We start from the raw sequence: 22,204 nt of genomic DNA, 5'->3' as shown, positions 1-22,204 counted from the left end.
TCAGTTATTAAAAACAAGTGGAAACAATAGATTAAACTCTATGGCAAATCAGGCTTATTGAATTTATTCTAAGAAGAAAAACTATAAATACATTCACCCTAAGAAATATGGAAGAATAGGCACTATTACAATACACCAACTCTTGTCATGCGGAAATTAAGTAGAAATTTGAACCAAATAAGTATGAAACTACTGAGAAATAAGACTAACAAGTTTATGCTGTAGAAAATAACAGAGAAATGCATAAAAAAAATTCTTATTGAGACATTGGTAAAAACCCCAACTATGTAGCTGTATGAATGAGAAATTGACAATGAAACATATATTAATCTTGTGTGAAATAAAAAACCTTGAATTTGGCTAATTGACTAAGGCCCTCATAATACCAGAGAAGGAGAATCCAACTCGGATTAAAAACCTTATAATAATTTGTAAAATATAGACCTATGCTGAGTAAGAAATTCACAATACACATAAATAGATAATCTGTGTTGTGTAAGAAATTCGAAATCCTTCCAAATATGCATAAATAGATAATTATCAAACATGCAAGGTATAGAGGTTCGACATAGTAAAGTTTTGTTCGAATCGGGGAAGACAGATACAAAAATCATCCTCCCATAACTACCATAAGTTAAATTACAACATGATTTCAAGGGGAAACTAGCAACCCCTCTCGGGATGCATACCTAGAACTTAAATTTAAACAAAACAAAGGATTTATGAGCAGAGATGAGAGAAAATATGCCCTAGGCATCTATACACTAGATTGGCAGAACATATAGACAATAACTGACAAGTTCTATGAATAGTTCAATGATTAAACTACAAGCTCACAAGTTAAGCCAATGAAACCCTTAAGACTTTAAATGTCTTCTTTCCAAGAAATTTCCAGATTAATCTTTCACATTACCCGTAGTTTGGAAGGAGCATTGAGACTGCAAACCCACAGACTAACATAGGGAGGTAGGGTTTCGACCCAGAATGATAATTCTCCTACTGTTGGAAGCCCTTCAAAAAAACCTAACCAGAATAGTAAGAGCTGTTGATTATAAAGGAAGAGCTAAAAAATGTCAATTGTAAAACGAAATACTAAATACAAGCAGATATCCCATTACCTGGGTTGGTATGCTATGTGAAATTATTTCAATGGAGAACCACCAGGGTCGTCTTGGTGAACCGACCACCCAGCAGGTAGCCACTATGAAACTACGACAGAGAATTAGAAGTTTCATCAATAACATGAAGTAGTAAAGGCGAACGAGTGAGAAACCCCGAAGCCATTACCTAAAACTGGGAAACTATGCTAGACAAAGAGAGAAATTCCAAAATTTCCTGAGGATGCATTAGACAAAGGAATTAATGAAAACACTCTTAGTCGTTCGATGGAGTTGAGCCACAGAGGATAGTTGTTGGGGTGAACATACCGAGAAGGTGATGAAAAACTGGAAGACAACCGAAGATTCTAGAAGTCTTCTCCCGTGAACTCTTGGTGGGAGTCCAAGGTTCATTATGTTAGACTATATATTCATCAAACTTAAAATTATGCGAAATATGAAAACCATTATTACGAGCTAATCAATATATATGCTATTATGTTGCGTAAAATGCATATGAATCTAGTAATTTTCACGTGGAAATATAATAACCTGGACATTAATAATTTATAAATGAATGAAGTCAATATTTTTTCTATTTTTATTATTTGTACTATGGTAATTATTATTTATATTAAGAGATGTGACAAAACTCATGCACTTGCCAAAAAATGTAACCTATCTTCATACATTCTCTCATATACGAAAAACTATTTAAATTTTAAGAAGTATAAAAACTAATCATATTCTTAACTACCATTCAAATTATGATTTATGTGTATTATTTTCAATTGATAGTAAAAAATATTAATTTATATGGTGTCATTTCAATCTTGTATGTGCAGAGTATTGAAAATAGTCTTCTTAACATAATAAATTTCTATTTTTTATTTACATTGCTATATTTTCTTTTACTATTGGTATGATAACAAGAGTTAACCCAAAATGGTGATCTAAATTTTGCTCAACTTTCAACTTTAGTTTTTCACAAAAAAATTCTCCACTAAGAATTTAAATTAAATCTTAAAATAATTCAATATTCATTAAAAAACTTCTTTAAACACTTGGTAAAAGGTGTAAATTAACTCACATTTTACTTTTTTAACTTTTATTTGAGAAGAATTCCAAATTAATATAAATGACCTTTCGTGTTTAGCATTTTTCTCGTAACCCTAATAATTTCAAATAGAGTAGCTATGTACAAATATTGATACCAACTTGCAAACTTCTTGAAATTTGTTTTGTAGTTTCGATCGATATATTTTTTTATATCTTTTATATGATTTCTTATTCTTATTTTTAGTCCCTGCCATCTGGCAGATGGCATGGACTATATTAATCTATATGGTGGGTATGACATTAGTTTCAGCTTTTTTTTTAGCTATTTACTCTCGTGACTACGGCAAGTAACCAAAGTATTTAACCTTACAATATATGAAATATTTTTTCCTTCTTATTTAGCCTCTTCTCGAGGTGGAGAGGCTAAACCATATATTATAGTCCATGTCATTTCTTTTGCATTTTGAAGTTTAAAGAATGTGTTAAACTAATGCCAACATTAGTTTGAATAACATTTCATGCTTAGGAATTAATACATATCTTCAGTTACATGCTTAGGAATTGATACATATCTTCAGTTACATGGTTGCCAAAGTTGTAGTCTTTAAACACATGGATGCCAAAGTTGTAGGGCTTAAACACATGGCTCAGAGATGGCTCTAAATGGGAGCATCTATCTATCGATTGAACTGGGCATTGCCCCTTCTTATCGATATTGCAACAACTTGCTTCACATACAAAACACAACTGCAATAGCACAACCCACTTCATGCCCTAGGAACAAAGGAAAACGAGGGTTTTGCATCTCAAAGAAGCAGAATCCAAGTGGACACCACTGGGGCTCTTAGCTTTTTGTTCCTCTCTTAGATTTTAGTTCCTCTCAGACTAAGATATCATAAAAAGTCAAGGTAAGCTTACTTATGATACTTCTGAAACAAACAAAAACTTAGTTCAGTTCCATATAAATGTATATAAATGTATGCTATGTAAATACTCATAGGCTTCATTCAACCACCATTGTATGTGGCTGTGAAAATCTTTAAATCAACACACATATAAATCTATGCTATGTAAATACTTCTATGTTTGGTTTTTCTTTCTTTTTCTTCTTCAAAACCTGTAGAAAAAATGGCATGGACTCAATTTCTAACATTCTGTACATTGATAAATTTTATTAGTTCATCATGAATTTGAGATCGGAAGAAGAAAACAACATAGTTGATCCATACCTTTCCAAAGGAGCCCAAGCGAAGATAAGACATCATCTTAGCAATATGCTTAAGAATGGATGCATCCACTCCAACTGTGACAAATTCCTGCATCAGAAGTCGAATTTAAACTATTTGCTAAAATAACTATACAACAAAAAAGTGAAATCCAAAATTAAATGTAAACAATAGAACTAATCAACTTGTGGAGGTGGGCAATCAGCTTTATTTCTATGCGTTGTTGTTGGAATGTTTTGATAAAACTCCTCATGTAGGTGCACCATGTTAACGCAGTTATAGTTAATTTGATTCTTTGAAAAATGAAAATTAAATCAGTCTTATAGTTAATTCAAGCATAGATACATCCACTCCAACTGTGACAAATTCCTGCATCAGAGGTCAAATTTAAATTGTTTGTTAAAATAATTGTACAAGAGAAAAGTGAAATCCAAAATTAAATGTAAACAATAGAACTAATCAACCTGTGGAGGTGAGAAATTAGTTTTACTTCTATGCACTGTTGTCGGAATGTCTTGATAAAACTCCTCTTGTAGATAGCACCATACATTAATGCAGTTATAGCTAATTTGATTCTTTGAAAAATGAAAATTCAATTAGTCTTATAGTTAATTTGATTCTTTGAAAAATGAAAATTCAATAGCTAAACCCTGACCAGAGGAGAGTTTGTACCTTTCATTTCCTCTGTGACTCATTGCCTATGGCCCTGAACATCACGTAGTTCGGTAAACCGTCTCCTCTTCCATTTCGAAACCTGAGGCAAGGTTTAGGGTCTGGAACCAAGGTCAGTTTCTAGATGCCATATTTCACCCTTCTGCAACTAGCCCAGATGCGTGTGTGCTCAATGTCATTCTAATGTGTGCTATCGCCACTTCCAATTCTTCTACGACTCATTTCCTACGACTCACACTCTAGCTAGTGTAGAACCAAATGCTGAACCAATAGAAGGATTTGAAAACTTTAGATTAACTTCACAAAATTAAATTTCATGTTGTTGAACACTATACATTATATTCCACTAAATCTAAAAGGTGATAATATCACTACAACCTGCTCTAAGCAGATTAAAATAGAAGCAACTATATGCTTTGTGGTTATAGTACTCATCAAAAAGTTGCAATCTCCAATGGGAACAAGTGGGGACCATGTAGTGTAAAAAGTGGTGACCATACAATGTAACTTCCTTTTCTCGATGGAAACGTGTTAATCAATACAATATTCAGGAAATTTTAAGATAATGTGTCAACTTTTATAATCTGTACATGCAATATTTTTTATTGCTTACTAGTTGTAAGGTTATTCGGCTTGTAGTGTAATCACCTTTGATCCCTAATACTTGTAATTAGCGTATTTGACATAAGATACCAAACCATCAGTTAAGCTATAAGATAGCATCAAGCTGAAGATTGTGAAAGCTTATAAGTTGGTACACTCATAACATATGATCTAATAATATGTTCACCTTTTTATATAATATCGATAATATGCATGAGCTATACTTGGTACAGATGTGATCAGTAATCTCTGTTATTCTATGATGAGTGTCATATCGATCATATACCTTGTCTCATCTTATATGGGTTTCATAGAAGCTGATATAAAATGATGTATTCATTATACATAATGCCCGAATGCATACAGAGTAACAAGTTCACATTCACAACTAAATTTAATATAAAAATATAAATTCGAAAGAAAAAGAATCAACCTATAAAATAACTGATTCCATTTCTTAAATTTTTCTCTGAAAATGAGACTTAAATATTTACTTTTCATAGGTTTCCCATAATAATTGTATCTCTTAGTTCTCCTGGTTTTCACAAACAAATGTTGTGGCAGGGCCTGATGTTCGTCATTAGGATTCGGAGAAATGGCGAAAATAGGGTCAGTTCACATTAACCTGGATGGGAGAAGTCTGAGCCACAACCCATACTCGACCAAAGGTCAGTACTGTTGTCATCTATATCGACAAACTGTAGAGATGTGCATGCATATTTATTCTTTCTAACATTTCAGATCTGGAATAGATTTCACCTTTCATCATATTAATTGAGATGGGATTAGTTTTGGTTTATTGGAAATTCTATACATTTCATAGTTTTGTTTACATGCAGATGACATTAATAATATATATTCAATAGATGAAAATAAAAATATACATAAACTTTATTAAAATACTTCATTTATATTTGATGGGTTTCATTATCTTATCTAATATGGATCCTATAGGTTAAGCTCTTTATTATGAAAAATACATGGTGTTCATAGAAGATGATATAAAATGATGTATTCATTATACATAATACATGGATTCATAGAGAGTAACAAGAAAGCTCACAAATTATCACATATATATGAAACTGTCATTAACACCATGTCCCAGAGACCTTCTAATAGAGATGGATTGGGGTGCAACTTAGCCAATCTCTGGGTGCCCCAACATTCTGGTATAGCCAAGGCCCGTGGTACGAGTATAAAAACTCAAAGGCCAAAGCTATCTTGGGTGGTTTGTCACCTCCATCGACCTTTAATGTCAAGAGGCATCACTCAACAAAAATAGTAGTAGAACCTTCATTCTCAACTACCACCGAGAGGACAATTTCACCCATTTGTCTACACTTCTTGATTGAGAGATTATCTCTTTTATGATATAGATCACATGTAGCATATTATTCCTTCCTTTCTTCATTGTATTATTGAGTCAACTTACCTAGTAAGCGAGTCGCCTGAGGCCATTCAAGAACCTACAGCATACCTTTTAGGGTGAGATGGAGACCCAACATCAAGGGTAACACTAGTTTAAGCAGTATATCCCACAAGGGAAGCAACACTAGAGGTAACTAAGGAATAGGTAGCGAAATTGGGTGGAGCCTTGTTGTTCTTCATTGTTTGACTTTTCTATGGCAGGGACTTGTTGCCATGTAGCGATCTTGTTATTTGTAAATTTACCTATTATATATATATTAAAATTATATAAGAAATATGGTATTTTTCATCTTTTAGTTTAGCTAAATATGAGATAATAAAATCTTGTGGTCTTATGAATATGTTTCAATTATTTTATTTGATTTCTTGAATTTCAATTGAGTCATTATTATCTTTTTAATTTTCTAATTTTTATTATCCTTTTTTATTTATTGAATTGAAATTATTATTATTATTATTAGTTTATTTAACACTTCAACATTTCCTCCATATTGGTTTATAGAGTTCCTCTCAACACAATAATCTCTATAACCAAGAAGATTTATTCAAAACTTCACTAATTTTTTGTAGAATAAGTAGTTCATTAACCCATTAGTGACATCATTCAACCTTTCAGTGTCCTATAGCGTTATGTCCTATTTAGCTTGAAACATTTAATTTGAGCATGTGCCTCTAAAGAAGCCTATAACAACATATCTAGCTACTCATCTTCTTTTTAGGATTTTTTTTTTGTGTATGGACAATATATTTTGATCAATCACTAGGTAAACATGATGTTGAAATGATCCAAGTGGATATCAATGGCCACCAACCGCTTCCATTGTCTCAATGTGTCTCTATTTTCTTTCTATTTTTTCTATGATGTTTGGGTTCGAAACTTCTGACATCATTTAGAGGCCGCAAAGGATTTTTTTTTTCCAATTTATAGGGTGAAGGAATATCATGCCATGCAATGGTCTCAATTGAAAGTTGTATCCCTCTTATAGTTCTTTCCATAAATATATTGTGCACCCCAAATTGATATTGTCTGAAAATGTTGTGCCCTTAGGAAGTATTTGTACCAACTAAACACCTCAAAGCCTGCAAACCTTTCGTTATTTCATCATCTAGGGTTAGGAGTTTAGACCTGTAGAGTTATTTATTTAAGCTCAGAGGTCATTCTTTTAGCCTCTTATAATATTTTTGTGAATTCACATACCCACTATCTCTCTCTACTTAAAGATAATTACTACCATTCTAGCTAGTTTGTGATCTACAAGATTCTTTTATTTAATTTATTAATAGAAGTTGGGTATTAAACATATTATTTTGATTTCTATTATGTTTATTTGTGTTTGTTTCATTCCCTTTACTATTTTTAAGTGAATTCCTTGTACAACCCAAATCAATGGTATTAGAGTAATACGCTCCTGGTTATTTGTTGGTGGATTTCTTCGATGACGTTAGGGTACAGAGAGTTGGGTTTTAAGCTATTTTCACTTGGTAACATTTGATCTCACCAACCCAAGTGACCTCTCATGATATAATAAAGTGGATATTATCGAGTATGATATTCTATTTGTGCTCAAAAAAGCATTCACATGAGAAAGGAATGAGATGATAAACATTTTTCCCTAATTCCTTTGATGACTTCCAATGGTAGCTTAGACACCTTCAACTATCAACAATTTTGGAGGTACAACACCATTCATAATACAATTTAACCTTAATTTACCTACATTTTGAAAACCAAATAGATTCAAATTATTTAGATAAATGATTAAATATGTTAGAGGGATATTACTCTATCAAACAAAATTCAATAATGAAAATCTCACATTTTGACTCATAAAATCCCTTCCCCGTGTCAAATATTTCTGGTAGGGCTATTGGGAGATAAAAATGAAGAAGAGTATGTGATATTCAAGATAGGACCCACTTATGAATATTTTATCGATCCCCTTAAGGAGGAATTATATGCTAGAGGGAACTATGATTACTAATACACACAATGAACACCCAGTGATAAGTGAGAGACCATATGGTGCCAATGTAGACTAATATTTTCTATACATGGAGCTTAAATGTTAATATCATATACTTCGATTGAAACCTACTTTTCAATTACTATAATGGTGTAAACAAGCACATCCACATGGATATGGATTTCTTATATGTCTCCTCACTAGGATCCACTTATTGATATGTTGTCAAAATTGTGGAGAATTTGAAGTAGAGAAATAATTGGGGGTTTGAGTTTGTAAATCTATGACAATAAAAATTGGAAATGGTGGCCCAAACATGCAAAGCAAAAGAAATAGAAAGGAGAGCTAACCTCAAGGAAACCAATCCAATTCACAAAAAAATAAGGGTAATGCAATGTTGAAAAATGATACAGGAAAGTGTTCTAAGTTCCATAAAAGAACATAGCACAAAACTAATGAATTTCGCTCCAAACAATCATTGTTGGAGGGTCTTGAAGAAAAGGAAATGGACATTGGGTCTAATTGTAATTTAGACTAGGATGAAGGAAAATATATCATTTATGCAAAACCCACTAATACAATCACAACCACAAATATCCAATTAGAAGATCGAGAGGAGCCTAAAGAGGGGGAGCACCTCTTCCATTTACATATGTGGGTGAAGGGGACCCCAGTACATTTCAACATTGTCACCAAGAGACAAAATATCTTAATTTCAACTAAGGTCATTAAGATAATTAATTCAATGTTATGTCACACCTATAACCATAAATCATTGGTTGGTTGAGCCATGAATGAAACATTTGTTTCAACCAGTAATGTTGTATGTACTACGACATCAAGCACTTCACAGATCCTGAACCACATGATGTTGCCGCACTTGAAGTTTGTGAATTTATTTTAGGGAAACCTTATATGTTGAAATTTCATTTTTTTTACTTGTTTCATCCTTGTAGTGTCATTTTTATTCTCACGGGGTAGAAATATAGGGAACCCAAGGTAGCTCCAACTATGGACATCCCATTGATCTCAACAAAATAGTGCCAAAATGTAATCTCTCAAACTACAATTTTTTTCCTCTTCATGGTTCATTTAGAAGGTGAAAGGAAGCTAACTATGACCACCACAACCTGAACACAAGGCCTTTATACACAACAAAAACATCTAAATAATATTATAGAGACATATAGAGATATCTTCAATCCACCTGTGGGGGTGCCTCTACACTACTAGGTCAAACATTCAGTTTATTTTTCACATGGTGATCCTTTATATAATGGCATAATATTTAGATGTTATCTCTTCAAGAATGATGAAATACAAAGTGCGATTCATGAACTCATCCAAAAGGGGCATTTTTTATCGATCTCCTCACCTTACAATAGTCCAATTGTGTTGGTGAAGAAGAAATATGGGACATGGAGACTTTTTATTGATTATAGAGCCCTAAACAAAATCACTATCAACAATACATACACAATTCCTAGGATTAACAATATTATTGACCAACTTATGGGTGTCAAGTTCTTTATTAATATTTATCTAAACTTAGCCTGCTACTAAGTTCCAATTTAAAAAACTAATGTATGGAAGATATCCTTCTAATCTAAAGAATCATTTTCGAGTGGTTGGTCATGCTCATTGGGTTGAATAATTCTCCAATAATATTCATGAGGATTATGGATTATATCCTGAAACTATTCGTGAAATTTAATTTGGTTTTATATTTGTATTGCAACCTCATATTTATTATAACCCAACCAAAACATATGTAGCACATTCAATAGGTATTTAAAACCCTACAGAAACACGAGTTATATGCCAATCTAGAGAAATGATTATTTAGAATGAAAAGAATTCAATATTGTGAATAGATTTTGGATGAACACAAGGTGCATATGTCCCAAACCAAGAACCATTTTTTTGGTATTGTACAACAATGATTACTCTAATAAAGCTCCATAGCTTCTTGGGCCTTCCTAACTTCTACCAAAGTTTCATGTTGGGATTCTCTCTTATCACTTCACCCTTAAGTCAAGTGACAAAAGGTGGAGCGAAAGAAAAGCTTCCCTGGTCTAAGTCACAACAGAAGGCATTCAAGGATCTAAAACATTACCCTTAGAACTAATTGTCATCCTTGTTGAGTGTTTATTTTCATTGATGTCAAAGGTAGCTTAGGAAGATCCATCTCAAGAGCGAGTAACTAGAGATCAAGTAGGAAAGCTTAGGGGGAGTCGCAAACATATCATGTGGAAAATGGCCAAGCAAAAATATCAAGCAACGAAAGGCCAATAAGGCTAAGAAGATCATGAAGGATGAGAAGACCAATAAGACTGACAAGAACAATATGGTCAACACTTGGTCATTACTTTTGGTCATACAAGGAAAATAGGCTAGTGCCGAAGGGCTAATAACCTATCATAATTCAAAAGTATTGGCTTTTTTCAAAGGCACAAATTGTATTTCACTTGTAAAATATGACTAAATTTAAGCCCATGGGAGTAATACTTTGTGGGAGAATGGATTTTGCGGGGAATAAGTTGGAAAATCTTCAGCACAAGAATGAAAATTGACAATGGGTTATCCAATTTGTAGTGTAAAAAACATTCAAGTGAAATTTAAATGGTGTATAAGTTCATAGGCATAATTGTTGAAGTTGATTAAGTAAATGTGGTGCAATTTGGAGGATCCTAAACTTCGAGTGCAATTTAAATTATTTAGAAGTGAAGAGACATAAGTGTTGCAATTGATTAAGTATAGGTGGTAAAATTTGGAGGATGTTAAACTTGAATTTTGATTTAATGACTCATAAGTGTTGAGGTAAATCATGTGCAAATGTAAGGTTATGTTCCACCACTCCGTACAAGGTGGGGCTAGAGAGAAATATAAAAATAAATAATTGTTTTGGGAAATAGGTTTGATTATTTTGATTTGAACACAAATAATAAATAATAAAGTTTATGATGAATAAATTAGAGAAGTGGGTAATAAATTATTATTTATCCTAACCTAGACACGTAATAGATTCATACCAATTACAATAGATAATCTAACAGATGACATGGAAGATGGTGTGGACATTGTGAGTCCTATATTGGGCTCTAGGTTATTGGGGCACTCTAGTGCTAAAGTGGAACTATAGTAGATCGATCCAAGTGTGAAGTGTCAAAGTAATAGGAAAATAGTCATTAGTTGTAGATGTCCAGGATTTTAGTTAGTCAAATTTGTATCTACCAATCACGAGGCTCTGGTTTTAGGTATGAAATTTGAGGCTTGTATCTGGTGTGATGTGGTAGGTCTGATGAGGCATATATGACTTGGAAATAGGACCATGGGTTAGCTTATGATTATTCCATAATGTAAGTATGTGGTAGTGTATGAGGTCTTGAGATTTGTGCTAGGGTAGAATTTTGGCAAAGGATTCCTATGTATTTTGGTTGGCCAAAATAGCTGACGAACAAGAAATTGCACCAAAAATAGTAGCTCTGAAGGATTACCGCCAATGGACCCCTTACTAGGCTTCCAAAGTACCAAGATGTCAAAAGATACATGCAATAAGATATTTATAGTGTGAGTAGTCCTAATGAGATAGGGAATTGCCATTAAGCAGAGCTCTGACATGGTTAATGTAAAGAGGTTTTGAATTGATGACTATCGACATTGGAAAAATCCAAAAATTTCACAAGTCCAATAATATAGGTTCCTATGAGGACTTGGTCCTATGACATAATTGCATAGTGTTAAAGGGAAAAACATGTAGGGTGTAACAATATAATGGAAGAGAGTTAAAACAAAGAGTTAAGTGCTCAGATGAAAAATGCACTAAGGGAGATCTAGGTGTAGATAATCAAGGGCTCATGCTAAGTATAAATGTGAATGAATAGTAAGAGAAAATAAAAAATGATAATGTACAGTATTGAATATGCATCAATCTAAAAGTGCCTTGGTGGATGCACATGCATGAAGAGAGCACATGTGTAAAGAGATGTGCTACTAAAGCTAAGAGGTGAACTTGATGTAAACAAGAGAAGACTTGTATGTAAGAATATGAGATATTTGTGACAATATTGGGTGTGAATAGAATGTGACTTGACGAAATAGTCAAAGAATCCATGATATCACGAGTGAAAAGCATGCATTGATAGCCATGGTAATAGAGATTGTCAGCTGTAAATATTGAGTTAAGCATTATAGTAATTGATTACCACGTGTATATGAAAATATGAGGAGAACCATCGAAGACCAAGTGAAGAAAGGTAAGCCAATTGAAGCAAAGGGAACTTGAGTAAATCATACGATAGAGAGAAAATTGGTAATAGTGATAAAAGTGTACAAAAAAAGCCCAAAAAAATATGAATGTAGATTTGAGATATATTTGAATATCAACTTAAGAAAATGCACATCATGTTAAAAATCAAGTTGATCATACAATTAACTTTAATTTCCTTATTTGCATTATCCTTTTAGACAACTAACATAAGGTTTTGACTTAGAACTCCTTCCTCTTAAGAGGTTAGCCTCCTAAACACCATTTTCCCTTCATCAAACTCATGTATGAACACTAACCTGATTGTCACACATCCATAAATTACAGTAGAACCTATACTAAAAAAAACAAATTAACTATATATATATATATATATATATATATATATATATATATATATATATATTCCAATATTCAAATTATCACAAAGTTTCATAATCATTAAGGGGTTGGCATTAATACAATAAGTTGGCATCGATATATTGATAAGAATTTCCTATGGGCTTGTACTTTACACTAATTAAGACTTCTGTTAAATGTCAACGCCATTGTTGAACCCACATGGTGATGGTAATTTCATGTTAAGGGGTTAATCTATATAGTACCATAAATTTAATTCACTATGATTACAATGGAATCCATGCGTGAATTGTATTTAATATAAACGGCCTTGGAAATTATGGCCATAACCCAACCTTACGGTGATAATTAATTTCTCAGGTTGTCGAATGCCCTAGGGTTGCAGTCTAGCTCTGGAGTGAATGTCGTGGTGCCACCAGCTAGACTCTTGGCACAAGAAGATGCGCCAGATCTACGTCATTCAGGCTACCTCTAGATTGAATGGTCGAGGTATTATTTTTCTGAACGAAGTAGGGTCCGAGAGGACAGACCCGTAATTTCGTGCTTCTACTGAATGTTCATCTGGCCTTTGGGCTAGTCAAGCAAGCACCTTTCTGGTAAGGGCTCTTGACCTACAACATCTATTTGCTGGTGTTAGTTCTGCTTCTAGCTTGACTGAGTCTGTTACTTGGAGCTTATGTTCATCTTCGGGTTACCGTAGTTCGTTTTTGGATCACTTCTTGCTCTTGAGAGGATTTTCTTGTATCGTTCGACACTTAAGAAAGTACTGTTCTCCTGGTTCTACCATTTGCTTCGTTAATTTACTGTTATTTTTCTTTTTCTAGAATTCAGTAACTTTTTTATCTAAATCCTACTGTGCCATGTTTGTTATTGGCAGGCCAGCTTGGCTATGGTGTTGAACCATTGGTATCCTTTCGGTTCACTACTGTGACTAAAAGTTCCTTGGCACTTTTCCACAGAGTATGCAGGTTTTTACAAGGTTTAGCCAAGATGTTGTTCTATTTATGGTTCTTTTGTGGAATTAGGGAAAATTTTAAGAACCAACCGAAAATTATATGTATAATAAATGGGAGAATCCCTATGATACATAGGAAAAATGGGAGGCAATTTTATCACTAATATAATATGTATATATATATATATATATATATATATATATATATTTGGCGAATCTCTCACCAGATTATATTATCTTGTGAAGTCTTGGTGAATGTTCTGTTAAAGTATGAAACCATATATGATAATAATAAAACATATTCATTAAACTGTAATATACTAACATACATGTTTGGAAGAAAGAAACATAATTTTCACTTCCTACAAACAATGTTGCAAGTTTTAGTGGCCATGTTTGTCATGGTAGGAGAGATTAATGTTTTCTCTACCACTTCTGCCAAGCTACCACTTTTTCCAAGCTATCAAATTTATTTCTTATTCCATAGAATCCAACTGGGAGATTAAAAAAAACACATCAAATTCTTATTCCATAAACTCCAACTGTGAGATAAAAAAAAAAACACATCAAGTTTGTTTACCCCAAGATGCCAACAAGTAGCAAGCCCCAACTATATAATATAATGAAGTAGTAGGTAACCCAAAGGCGAGAAGGGGATCTAATGGAAAGAAGTGACTGTCGTCAAAAGCCTTCCAATCAATATATAAATATATAAATGTAGATTTATTATTATTTTAATTGGAAATCTTCAATTAAATAATAAAGTTTAATTACGTCTCTCCCAATCTAAATTTCTTATTAGCATAATTCACTACCTTCATACCATTTTTAACAGCGTTGTAACATGTGGATTAATTTCATTTTTGGTGCACAATCTCTGCCTTTTACGACAATATGGTGCAGTGACCCAACCCCTACAGATCATTATGACAAACTAAGAATAGCAGAGAAGATGAAAGGTTGTACAAACCAGCATATTTGTCAAACTAATCCAAGATCAGTACCTTAATTTTTCCATGAATATATCATATTGAGAATGTTTGAAAAATGGTGGGAAGTATGGGCATTGACTATCTCTCTTCTGCTAGGGTGATGTGGAAACTGTTAAGATTTCATTGTTTTGAATTTTTTTTGTTAAATCATAAAAACCAATATTAATGGAGATATCGGTATTTTTTACTAAATTTTGTGAAGTGATTAAATGTAGCTTTAACCATTCACCTTAAGATTTTTTTTACAATATAATTTCCTAAGTCTATTTAATATTATCATAAAAACCAACCTATATCAATCTTAACTCCACATCTACCACTCTTAGAGGGATGAAATCTATTTATCCCTTCCAGCACTTGGTAAACCTGGAATTAAGATGGATCTAAGGTGATAGAATTTCCCCTTTAAATATTCTATGCTCACATGAATACCATGGTATTACCATGGGTCAATACCATGGGCTATCATAAACCTGGAGCTTAAAAGCTACTATTAGTAATTTATAAAAATTAATAAAATTAATAATTGATTTTTTTTTTTTTTAACCAATTTAAAATGTTTAAGTGACATTAAATTACAAGATCCATTTTTACTCTTAATCTACCAAGGCCCCAGAGGGATCAAATATTTTTCCACTCTATGTTAGTTTGCATATCACGATATTTGATCCAGAGTAAAAATGGATCTATGCTAGTTTAATTCTCCCCTTTAAATAGGTTGCATTCCATGGGAATACCATGGGTCAATACCATGTGCCATCTTTATTTTTATTAATACTAATATTAGGGTCAATAATGTTTTTTTGCATGGTATTAATAATAATTTTGCCCATGGTATTTGGCCCATAGGCTTCACCTAACTATAACACATTTTTTGAGTGTTCGTAAATATAAGGTGGCTTATGGAAATAATATAAAAAATGTTTTATTTATTTACCATACCTCTTGTTTATTTATACTTTTACTAATTTACCATATGTGTTTTATAAATATGGTATTTGGCCCATAGAATTCAATTAAATAAAACCTCTTTTTTGAGCCTTCTTAAGTGGAAAGAGGGTTATGGACTAAATATAGAAAGAGGTTTATTTATTTACCATACCTATAGTTTATTTATATTTTTATTTATTTACCATACCTCCTGTTTATTTATATTTTTATTAATTTACCATACCTCTTTTATAAATATGGTATTTGGCCCATAGGATTCACTTAAATGAAACCTCGTTTTTGAGCATTCTTAAATAGAAAGAGGGTTATGGACTAAATATAAAAAGTGGTTTTATTTATTTACCATACCTCTAGTTTATTTGTATTTTTATTTATTTATCATACCTTTGGAGTAAGTATAAAAAGAGCTTTTATTTATTTACCATACCTCCACTGTATTTATATTTTTATTTATAACTATCATAAATACATTTTCTTGAAAATGAGGGCGAGTGGAAGATTGTAACTCTTAATTTCAAGAGCTAAATTTACTTTTTTTACCCTCTCCCTTAAAATAACGTGGGCTAACCTCCATACCTAAATTTTATATAAAATAAATTTGAGGCGATTTGTAACAATGTACTATGATACAAAATATTCGTCCAATAAAAATATAAAACCCCTTAATTTAGCCCAAGGGCGAAAATTCACCCCTAAAATTTTCCATGCATGGAATACTGGCTCTGTCATTATTTTTGTTTTAAAGTTTCTCAAGCTTGAAGCCAAGAACTCATGGTGGTAATTTTTGAGGAGGACATGTTGTATAAATGAGGAAACCCTTACACGGGTTTTTGGGTCCATTTAGTTTTTATTCCTCCATGACTTTTGACATTACTATAAGTCGGTTTTTGAGTTTAACTTATTTTGAGATAGGTTTGCATATGGCATGAATCTTATATTTATTGTAATACAGGTGTTCAGTCAATTTAGTTTCCTAAATTGCTACATAAATTATCAATTCGGGTATCGTAAACTGATGAAGTGTAGTGCACTATATGTGCTAGATAAGCCTTCTTACCTCACTATTTTTGAGTTTATGTTTGTTTTGGGGTTTTGCTCTTTTGGTTCCTAATGCTCTGCAATGTAATCTACAAAATCTGAACCTACTGCTGCTAAGAATCTAGAGAAATGAAATGAGAGCTAAAAGGTGCTTTAAGCCAGATTTGGGAAGTAACGTTTTAAACAAGAAAATGAAAACAAAGCTTCTCTTCTTGCTATGATGATAGTTTCCAAAATATAAACTGAAAGGACTTAAAACTACTATCTACTCAATTACAAAACCAAAGCTTCAATGAGAAAATGAGATTGCAGCTATCTATGATAAACCAAAAATGAAATACTAGAACTAATATTACCACTAATGTCTAATATATTTGTAGAATCAAAACTTTAATGAACAAATCAAGGTGGAATTGCAACTAAACCAAGTGAAAAACTATAATTGAAAATGAAGTTGCAACTATTATATTATGAAAGCAAGGCTAAATGAAGTACTTTTGTCACTCTGCTACACAATTTACGGAGAACTACCTCCTTGTGATAGCATTTTGAGAGATTTCATTCTTCATTATTCTAAGAAAAGTAAATATAAAAATGCAGAGAAAGACTCATTCATGAATGAAACATTTCACCACTTAGTTTGAAGATTAACCACCATCTGAAAGGGCTTTTGGAAATATTCATCTAGAACATGAGCTACTAAACTAATAAGAAAATGGCATTGAACAACTTAATTCAAAATCTAAAAACTAATGAACAACAGATGAAATGAATCATTTTATGCTACTGACATGAACCTAAAGCTATTGGTAAGAAACTAGAAAGTAGTTAAAACCAAAGAACTATTTTGCGTTGAAATGAAACTACTTTGATTTAGTGGAAAGATGATACAAGCTGCATTATAAACAAAGTTAGAAAACGATTCTAAACATTATGGAAAAACAAAGTGAATTTACAATTGAACTATGAAAGACAAAACAGAAATAAAGTGTACCGTTGACCACGCAGGGGCCCTCTGCAAAGGTCTCGGATTATGAGCACTCAATCAACAACGCTTCAGGTATCCATTGAAAATAGAGTCTTTATATTAAAACAGAGAACTGAGTTCTTCAAATTACAAAGCGGAAATCTGAACTATTACATAAGAAAAAATTTGAACTTTTTCTGCATTCTACACGCTGGTATTTATAGAAAAATATACAACTATTTTGAAGAGAGAAATCAACTACAACAAAACACGTAGACAGGCCAGTATGCGGAATTCTTGTCCCTGGTTGCTTGGAAACATAAATCTATGGTAGTGGCTTGTTAGATTTCGTTTGCGCAGGTGGCATATGAAGTCCGTGGATTCAGGAGACTTCTTTGGATCCCATCTCTAAGAAACGTGCGCAAAACATAGTCATGTTTGCCATAGGTTTCCATAGTTGACTTCCCTTCGACCGGAGTCCTCCTCATTGATCTAGGACAGATGGATAGGATACGATCCATGCTCTGATGTTTTCCAAGCTACCCATGTGGTAATTTTCCTCTCTTGACACCTGTAGCCTACAAAAGCGTGAAGATGGCTGCAGAACAACCGATTAGATGCAGAATATGGCTGCATTCTGTAGCTGAAAGACAAAAACTTATTCAAATAGAAAGCATAATAGTATAATTTGTAAGTCACTGAAATATACTCCTTGAGGCAATGTGTAATGGTTTTTGATGATTAAGGATGCATTTTTCATGGAAAAGTGAAGAAAGAAGGATGAGAAAGTTGCTTAAGGGAAACGCAGTTTTGGAACTCAACAACGGGGAAGATCTTTCCTCCCCAAGCAATAATTACCAGTAATTGTTGTTCCTGTCAATTCATATACTTAATATAAATGTTTTGTTTATCTTTAAGTTTGAGTGCTTCTAGAAACCCTACTGTCGACTTATCCAGAGGGTTATGAATTGTTTTCTTGCTTTTTCTGTATAATGGAAATAAAACTTTGTTCCCTCGTGATTGAGACAATTTTTACTATTTCCTTATTATTTATGTCATCTTTAACAATAGTTGGCTCTGTTATGGAATTTACGCTTATCCATTATTAATTCTTCGATAAACCAGGCCCCCCACTATTTCTGAGGTTTTATGCAAGTTTAAAGAATGTTTTACTATCTCACAGTTTCGTCAGGGTCTTGTACTTGAATAAAAGTAAATGTAGCCCATTATTTCTATTGTTTAATTGTTGTGATTCGCCAAGAATGCCTCGCTATTTTGTTGTTTTTCAATCTTTGAAATTAAGGCTATTTGTTCCACTAATGTTCGCTAAATATGATAGTACTTTGCTATATTAACATCCAGAATTGTCGTTTTGGAATGAAGTTAACTTATAGGTATAACATTTCTCCTTTCTTCAGTAAGGAGTAACATTATTAACCTGTACTGATTCTAACTGTAACCTATCTTGGTTAAGATATTAAACGTTTTGATATTCTACTTACTTAAGATAGCTGTTATGCACCATGCTCATGGAAAGCACCTTCTATAGTTTAAATAAAAATTTTCAGATTTACTTATTTGTCTCGCCTTTCTAGATATACTAGAATAGAATTTCTATGGTTGTTTTTCCTCCAAACCATGAGACGAGCACTGCTCCACTTGAAGTCTCCCCCCAAGCTACCCTTCACAGGGCATTCTCTTTAAGATTCCATGTTCTTGAAATTTAAAAGCTATCTGGTATTAACCAGACATAGCCATGGTATCACTGTCTCTCCCTACAGCATAGCTTATCTTGCAATTCTCTCTTATTTTTCCCAGGTCTCAGATGCCCCCCCATCCTCTTGATTCCTAGAATAAATCTTCTCTTTGGAAGTAGTTAAGGTTGGGGTAACAACCAAGCCTAACTGTTTGAGAACAAACAGTCATCCTTGGATAACTTATTCTCGCTTAAGTTAAATGAATTAATTATTGCCATAATTCTAGCAATCCACATTTATGAAATTGAAATAGAATTACCATTTATATGAAAGTTAATCAATATTCAGTTTGTCCAAAAAATGCAGTAAAATAAATATTTACACTTATATGGGCGACATCACATCTCCCCCGTAAGATTGAATATCATCCTGATGTTCTTTTGTTAGAAATAGCCTAGGGAATACATCCCTCATGGTCCCTTCATCCTCCTTGGTAGCCTCTTCAGGCCCAAAATTTTACCATTGTACTTTAGCTTGGCTGATAACTCGTCTCTGCAGCATTACTTCTCTCCAATCGAGTATACCCATTGGCTTGACCAGGAACTCGCCTTCCAGTTCTACCTGTATATTCAAAAGTAAAAGAAAATTACTTTAGTTACTTGGTAAAATCAGAATGTAAATCTACTATCCATACATACATATACATATACAAGACAAGTTGATGAGGAAAAGTTTAACTTTTCCCCCTTCGCCTGTCTTTCTTACCAATTTATTATGTGTTTGGGGTCATAAATGTATTTCTTTAATAATGAAAGATGAAAAATATTTTTCACTTGAATATGGCTTGGTAAGGCAAGTTGATAAGCTACGGACCCAATTCGTGCTAAAATTTGGAAAGGACCACAGAATATGGGTGCCAATTTGGTGCAACCCATACACGGCAGTGTACTTTTCTTGGCTCTAACATTAATGTAGACATGATCCCCCACTTAAAATTCCTGAAATATTCTTTTTAGATCAACAAATTTCTTTTGTTGGTCTTGGGTGGCCCTGAAATTAGATCACACTTCCTTGACCATTTCTTCCATCTCTGCTAACATATCAAGCCCCAACATTAACTTATCTTCCGGGCCACCCCAGTTTGAGTGAGTCCTGCATTTATGTCAATATAGCACTTCAAAAGGGCTCATTTGTGTAGAAGTGTGATAGTTGTTGTTATAAGAGAATTCTACAAGATGTAAGTACTCTTCCCACTTAGATGGTTGCTGCATTACATATGCCCATAACATATCCTCCAGCACCTGATTTACTCACTCAGTCTGCCTAAGTCGCTGATGATGGTAGGCAGTACTGTAATATATTTGAGTGCCCAGTCCTTTAGACAAGGCCTTCCAAAAAGCTGATGTAAATTTTACATCACGATATGAAATTATAACATTCGGTATGCCATGCAACCTAAATATAGTCTACATAAATATATTAGCAATTTTTATTGCCTTATTAGTAGATTGTACTAGTTTGAAGTGGGAAGATTTTCTCAACTTATCCACAACCACCATGATTGAATCATTCTGCTTTCTTGACTTGGGAAGCCCTGTCATAAAATCGATGGAAATAACTTCCCACTTCCATTCCAGAATAGGTAATGGGTGGAGTAAAACGGCTGAATGATGGTGTTTTGTTTTGACTTATTGGAATTCCAAACAGTCGGTCAAATATTCAACCACCTCCTTCTTCATTTCGGGCCAAAAATATTATTTTCTAAGAGTGGTTATCAACTTTTGATATCCAGGATGACTGGCATATGGAACCTTGTGATATTCATCTAGAATTAAGTCCTTAATGGATTTTATATTGGGTAAATACATTCTTGTTTTATAAATCAACGAACCTTCTTGGTTCACTTCATAACCAAGTTGTTGTGCCTTTATGTTCAGAATTTTTGTTTGCTTCCACAAAGTTTAATACTCTGAGTCTTGCATTTCTCCCTAATTAATTCGTTCTTTAAATGTGTTTTGCGCCTCACTGAATGATATTTCATATAAATAGTTAGCTTTTCTACTTAATGCATCTGCGACATGATTCTCCTTGCCTTTAAGGTGCTTAATTTCAAAATCAAATCCACTCAAAAAATCAACCCAACATGCTTGTCTAGCATTCAAAGTGGGTTGTTTAAAATAGATAGTCAATCTATGATGGTTGTCCATTAGTAGAAATTTCTTACCCAATAGGCAGTGTTGCCACATTTTCAAGGCATGAATAACTTTTGTGAGTTCCAAATCGTAGGTTGTGTACCTCTACTCATTCTCTTAAAGCTTTCTAGATTTCTAAGTGATGAATCTACCTTCTTGCATTAGTACACCGCCTACGCCTTCTTTGCTAGCATCAATACACACCACATAATTTTTATTTGGATCAGTAATGCTTAATATGGGTGTAATGGTGAGTCAATATTTAAGCCGATCAAAACTATTTTGGCATTCTATACTCCATTTAATATCTTTACATTCATTTTGTAACGAGGTAAGAGGATAAGCTACCCTGTAAAAACCTTCAATGAATCGCCTGTAATATCTGGCTAGGCCCATAAATGACCTTATATCAGCCACATCTTTTGGTACTAGCCACTCCATTATGGTGTTTATTTTCTCTCGATCCACAACTATTCCATATTCAGTAATGACATGAAAAAGATATTGGATCTGTTCCTTAAAAGAATCACATTGACTGTATTTGACATATAGCGGGTGTTCCCTTAAAACTTGAAAAACAATCCGAAGGTGTTCTTTGTGTTCTTCTACCGTCCGTGAGTAAATTAAAATATCATCAGTGAAAACTAACACAAACTTGTCCAAGTATTGATGGAATATGATGTTCATAAGGCACATGAAGGTTGTTGGTGCATTGGTTAGCCCAAAGGGTAGC

The sequence above is a fragment of the Pinus tabuliformis genome, chromosome 1_2 (genome assembly GCF_031772625.1).
Source record: "Pinus tabuliformis cultivar Carrire ecotype Pingquan chromosome 1_2, CPIR1, whole genome shotgun sequence".
Classification (NCBI taxonomy): Eukaryota; Viridiplantae; Streptophyta; class Pinopsida; order Pinales; family Pinaceae; genus Pinus; species Pinus tabuliformis.
This window is presented reverse-complemented; position numbering follows the sequence as displayed.